Below are 6,437 nucleotides of genomic sequence, written 5' to 3'. Positions count from 1 at the left end.
GGGTCTACCAGGCCAAACCCTTTGCTGCTTTTGTTTTGCTTTCCCCCCCTTTTTTTTTCTCTTGTTCTGCTTTCAGTCTTTTTCTCTGTCTCTGGTTCATCCATACTGGGTACTGTCCATTTTGATCTAGAAGAGTCTTTTTGTTTCTCTTTATCTCAGTCTCCATCTTCATGTAATCTGAGTCTTTTTCATCATTATTCGCCACATATTCCATTTTCTCTTGGAACTGTTGGGGTACCACAAAAGTTGCTATCTCTTGAACATCTTTCATTAAAACATCGCAGTCTACTTTGAGAATATTTTTAAGTCTGATGAGCTCATTTGGGGCATTCTTTTTTCTCTTTTCAGCATGCATTTTTCTTTTCCTCTTACTCTATAAACTTTTAGCCATGTTTTACCTGAGAAATAGTAAAGCACACTCACTGCAAAGACCCCCATGCCGACCCTGATCTCATTTTCTAGCAGAATGGATTATGGCAAGAATAATCTGCAGCAGCCTCTACTACCACCTTCTGCCTCTCCCACTGCCTCTCTGCCGCTGTAACCCAGGTAAAACTGCACCAGAAGGCCCAAAGAATGGCGTACCCTTTCAATACTGCCATGACTGGAGATGAACTGCCTGGGAAGGTCCAGAGACCAAAGGAAATACCATTGACACAGGAGGATCTCAACAAGGGTGCACAGGATGGACATGTGAGACTAGCAGTGTGAAAAATTTGAAGCAACAATAACATTTCTAGCCAACAGGTACCCAAGGCCTTTGTGGAACCTGCAACCAACTCAGGAATAAGCCAGGACTTGGTAACATATATTTTTATCTTTAAATTTTAATTTTTTTTTAGGGGTCGGGGAGATGGCTCAGTGGAATAAGCGCTTCCCTGGCAAGTGCAAGGGCCTGAGTTCAATCCCTGGTTCCACAAAAAAAAAAAAAAAAAAAAAAAAAAAAAATTAAAATTTAAAAAAAATTTTTTTTTCTTTTTCTTGCCTTTTCTTTTTCTTCTCCTTCCTTTTCCCCCATTTTCTAAATGGCTTGAGAGAACTACAGCCAAAGAAAACAAATCCCATTCCTCAAACCCAGAGACCAAGTTCACATAATCCCTTGAATACTGCTTTATTCTTCCTTTTCTATCCTGTTCTCTAATTTTCCAAACCTTGTGTAAGCACTTTTTGTCCTTCAGTCTTGCTTCTACTTCCTTTGCAGTTTTGTTTTAGTCACTATGTTCCCTACATTTCAAATTCATAGAGTCAAAGGATGGAAAACAATACTGCATACAATAGGAACCCAGAAAAAAGTAGGTGTAGCTATTGTTTGCAGACAAGGTGAACTTTAAATCAAGAATGATCAAAAAAGACAAAGAAGGTCTCTACATAATTGGGGAAAACTTCAAGAGGAGATAACAATAATAAATAAATGTGCATCAAATACAGGAGCATCCAACAATGTAAGACAAATATTAATAGACATGAAAAATAAGCAATAACACAATTCTAAAAGGTAGGTATGGGGTTCTCTCACTGCTCCTGCTGCAGGTCCCAGAAGCTCTCATGGTGGGAGGAATAGCAGCTGCCAAGCAGAGTAGCTCCTCGAGGCTCCTGTGTGCCTCGGCCCTCAGCTTCCTCAGCTTCCATATCCACCCCATCCCACCCACCCCACCCCCTGTACCTCCAATATGCCCAAGAGGAAGGAGCAGCAAAAGAGGAGTCCCAGAGGAGATCAGCAAGGGTATAGGCTAAACCTACTCCTGCAAAAGTGAAAACAAGGCCAAAAAAGACAGCAGGAAAGCATAAATCTTCAGACAAAAAGGTGCAAGCAAAAGAGAAAAGGAGAGCCAAGGGAAAACAGGCTGAAGTGGCTAATCAAGAAACCAAGGAAGACTGACCTGCAAAAATGAGGACAGTGAAGCCTCCAAGGAAGCAGAAGAGAAAGAAGCCAAGTCTGATTAATCACATACCATGTTTTATCAGTGTTTCCTGTCTCCCTTCTTGTACAAGCCAGAGCAATATGTAGCTCTAGAAACATTTTTTAAAAGGAGGGAATCCCACCTCAGCACTCATTTTTAAAGTGTAAATGATGCTTTTCTAGAGGTAAAATCATTCTCTGGTTGTTTATTTTTTGGTACAATCAGAAAGTAATGTGATATTTAATTATGGCAGGCTTTGATTGTCTTGGGTGTCAGCTTAACATCTATGGGGGGGGGGTAGTTTTATATCCTGCAATACAAAGCATACTAAATGGCAATTTGGAATCACAGTCACGCACTTAGTATGTTTTGGGTATTTTAAATGATGTCTACTCCCATGTTGTTTTTAGTAGGATTATTTCCTAAAGAAAACTACTTCCTGATTGTTGCCCTGTCAGAATCATGGGCACTCTAACATCTTTGGTTGTAGTAGAAGTCCAGTTTGCCTAATTTTGTTAATGTGCTGTGAAAGATAAAAATTTGAGTATGTGGTATATGTGATACAAAATTGTGAGCCACTGGGACTTAATAACACTTTTTTGAAAATACTTGTACTTAATCCTCTTACAGAAAATTTGCTTTCAAATTTGAAGCTGGAAAATCACTGGAATAACTGAAAAATACATGACTTTTTTGGCGTACTGTGGGAGACAATGCTTGGCCTCATACTACAGACTGCTGCATTTGATCTGTTGTCTTGTGACCTTCCCAGAGCTAAGTTTCTGTTTCCCCTCTGAGCCATTTCCCAGAAGTTACATGCCTGATCTCCATTCTAGAGACCACCCCCCAGTGCCTAGCGACCTGATTACGTATAATCATTCCTCCCTCTTCTTCCCCGCTTCCTATAAATTCTCTGAGACTTCCTTGAATAAACGAGGCTTGATCAGAACCTTTGTCTTGCCTCCATTTCTCGTGTCTCCTGTCCCTATTTCATCCCCACTCCCCTTCCAGGGTCCTCGTTGACTAACCCGCGGGTCGGGTCAGCGTACATATGTTAATAACTGTGTACGAAGTGAATCATGCGTACTGATCCTCAACACAACCAATAAAATCTCAAATATGGAAGACAGATTTGACAGCTAAAAAAAAAAGATGGGTATGGCGGCACATGCCTGTAATCCCAGCACTTAGAAGGCTGAGGCAGGAGGATTGCTGTGAGTTCAAGACCAATTTGGGCTACAAAGTGAGCTTAAGGCCAGCCAGAACTGCATTGCAAGACTCTGTATCAAAACAAAACAAAACAAAACAAAACAAAACCAGTTTTAACTGAAGACTTTACCCTATTGTCACAAAGGATATATCAACTGCACCAAAAGTCAGCAAAGAAGTAACAGAACTGTTCATAAACCTGTGAACAAATAGATTTCGTAGATGTTTACAGAGTGTTTCACCCAATAACATTTGAATAAACATTCTTCTCAGCTGTACATGGGACATTCTCTAAAACAGACCATATACTAGTCCACAGAACATGTTTAAGTAAATGCAAAGGAATTGAATTTGTCCCATTCATATTATATGACCATAATGTAATAAAATTGGAAATTAATGACAAAATAAACCACAAAAAACTTCAAAAACACATGGAGATTAAATAATTCCCTTCTGAACAACCAATGGGTCGCAGAGGAAATTAAAGAAGAAATTAAACAATATCTACAATCAAGCAAAACTGCAAATGCAACTTACTGAAACCTGTGGGAAGCAATGAAAGCAGTTTTTTAAAAAATGATTTATTTATTTATTTATTTATTTATTTATTTATTTAGTGCAGGGTCTCACTACACAGCTCAGACTCATGGTAATCCTCCTGGCTCAGCCTCCCCAGTGCTGGGATTATAAGACATGCACCATCACATCTGGTTTCGGTGGCAGGCATGGTGTAGGGCTAGCATGGCATGCAGTACAGGGGACTGAACCTGAGTCCTTGCACTTGTCAGGCAGGCACTTAGACTGCTGAGCTATCTCTCCAGCCCTGACAGTAGTCTTAAGAGGGGAATCTACATTGATGAATTCTCATATCAAGAAAACAGAACAAGCACAAATAGCCTAACACTGCACCTCAAGCTTCTAGAAAAAAAGAGCAAATCAAGCCCAAAGCTCATAGAAGGGAAGAAATTATAAAGATCAGAGCAGAAATTAATGCAATGGAGACAAAATAATACAAAGAACTAATGAACTGAAGATTTGTTCTTTGAAAGAATCAACAAAATTGATAAACTCTTAACCGACCTTATCGAAGAAAAGAGAGAAAACTCAAATGCACACAATAAGGAATGAAAAGGGAGAGATCACTACAGACCCTGTGGAAATTCAGATCATCAATATCTACTTTGAAAATCTTTACTCACAGATGATGCAAAATACAGAAGAAATGAACAGATTCCTAGAAACATGTATTATCCAAGCTGAATCAAGAAGATATAAAAATTCCTTTTTAATTTTTTCCTGTAGATCTGACTCGCAGTGATTCTCCTGTTTTCAGCCTCCCACATGCTGGGATTACAGATGCGTCCTTCTATGTCTAGTCTCAATCACCATCTCGGTGTGTGTCTTGCAGGCATGGCCGACACGGCATGCCAGGGATCAAACTCGGGCTACTGTGTTCTGCCTAAGCAGGCACTTTAGTCCACTAAGCTATCAGGCCAGCCCCTAAATTCCTTTCTTAAAAAAACATATTTGGTACAGGATCTCACTGTGCAGCTCAGACTCATAGTGATCCTTCTGTTTTTTCAGACTCCCCAGAGTGGGATTATATGTATGTGCCACCACGCCTGAACTCATGCCCAAGGAGGGCCAGCGTGATATGCAGTACCAGGGAATTGAACCTGGTCCCTGTGCTTGCCTAAGCAGGTGCTTAGTCTGCTGAGCTATCTTGCTGGCCTAAGAAGATATACAAATTCTGAATAACCCAGTATCAATTAATGAAATTGAAAATTTAATAAAACTTACCAAGAAAAGTACAGTACTGATGGATTCACAGCTGAATTTGACAAGAAATTTAAAGAAGATTTAATGCCAATACTCTTCAAACTCAGGGAAGCAATTCTCCATAATTCATTCCTAGAGGCAAGGATTACTCTGATACCAAACACAGAGAAAGATTCAACTTAGAGAACTACAGGCCAAGCTCCCTAATGAACATAGATACAAAATTCCTCAATAAATCCACAAATGAAGAAAAAAAAAACTAATCCACAAACAGGGCTGGCAAGATATCACAGAGGACTAAGTGCCTGCTTAGGCAAGTGCAGGGACTGGGGTCCGATTTGCATGCCACGCCAGCCCCATTCCTGGGCACAATGAGCCAGTGACAGTGTCCAGGTGCAGTGGCACACACCTGTAATCTTAGCACTGGGGAGGATGAAAATAGGAAAATCACTACAAGTCCAATCCTCAGTGAGACCTCTAACTCTGTACTAAATACATAAAAACAAAAACAAAAATACCCCTAGAACCAGAGGTCCCATTTGACCCAACTATTCCCTTTCTGGATATTTTTCCAGAAGAATTAAGAACATATCACAAGGACTATTTTGTATCCTATATCCTAACATATATATAGATAGATATACAGCTACTTTCTCTTAGTTCAATGTGAAGAAAGATATGTACTAACAGTGTTTAGTCATGATATCATGCCTGAATTTTGTGCTATGAACAACTACGACAAAGACAACAATACGCAATGTATTAATTATTGTAACTGTCTTGATTTCCTGTTTTGAAGCTGTCTCATTGCTATTTCTTTCTCAATAAAATTAATTAAACATTTGAAAAAAGAAACATATCACAGCGATATATGTGCACCCATGTTTATAACAGCATAATACGTAATATCTAAATCTTAGAAACAACCCAAATCCCCATCAACTGAGGAATGGATAAAAAAAATGTGGTAGGGACTGATGAGCTAGCTCCGTGGTCTAAGGCACCTGCTTAGGGAAGCTTAGGTAACTGCAGGTCCTGTGATTTAATCCCTGGCACGATATGCCATGCCAGTCCCACCCCCAGGGGAGGTTGAGCCAGGCACCAAAAAAAATGTGGTTTATTTACTACACAGCTATAAAGAAGGATAAGCTTATGGCTTTTGTAAGTAAGTGGACGCAACCAGAGACTATACTCAGAAGTAAAATTAATTGAACTCACATGTGTAAACATTGTCTTGTCTCCCTAGTGTATGAAACTAAAAGACTAAATAAAATAAAAAATCTGCAATAGATAATGAGAAAGGAAAGTGATTAAAAGAAAAGAATAAGTGGGGGAAAGGACAAAAGAAGGAAGGGAAAAAGATAGCTAACATAATTATATTACTAATTTTAGTCCATTGAAGAGATTGGTTTGTGCTTATTGGTTGACTAATTTTGCAGGCCTACATCTTGTAATCTGAGCAACTACTTTGACGACAACAGTATGCAATACATTAAGCATTGTTAATTTCTTATTATCCGGCTTTGAAACTGTATCGTTGTTTTT

The 6,437-nt window shown here is 39.3% G+C and overlaps 1 protein-coding gene and 1 pseudogene across 4 annotated transcripts in view; both read right to left on the bottom strand.

Annotated features, from left to right (window-relative positions):
* Cltcl1 (clathrin heavy chain like 1) overlaps positions 1 to 6,437 on the bottom strand; it is a 137,162-nt gene that overhangs the window by 118,136 nt on the left and 12,589 nt on the right. The window lies entirely within an intron of this gene.
* Positions 5 to 391, bottom strand: LOC101573814 (annotated as a pseudogene).

Source organism: Octodon degus, unplaced genomic scaffold, assembly GCF_000260255.1.
Source record: "Octodon degus isolate 3935 unplaced genomic scaffold, OctDeg1.0 scaffold00021, whole genome shotgun sequence".
NCBI classification, from domain to species: domain Eukaryota; kingdom Metazoa; phylum Chordata; class Mammalia; order Rodentia; family Octodontidae; genus Octodon; species Octodon degus.
Note: the sequence above shows the minus strand (reverse complement) of the source record. Positions and strands in the feature narration are given on the sequence as shown.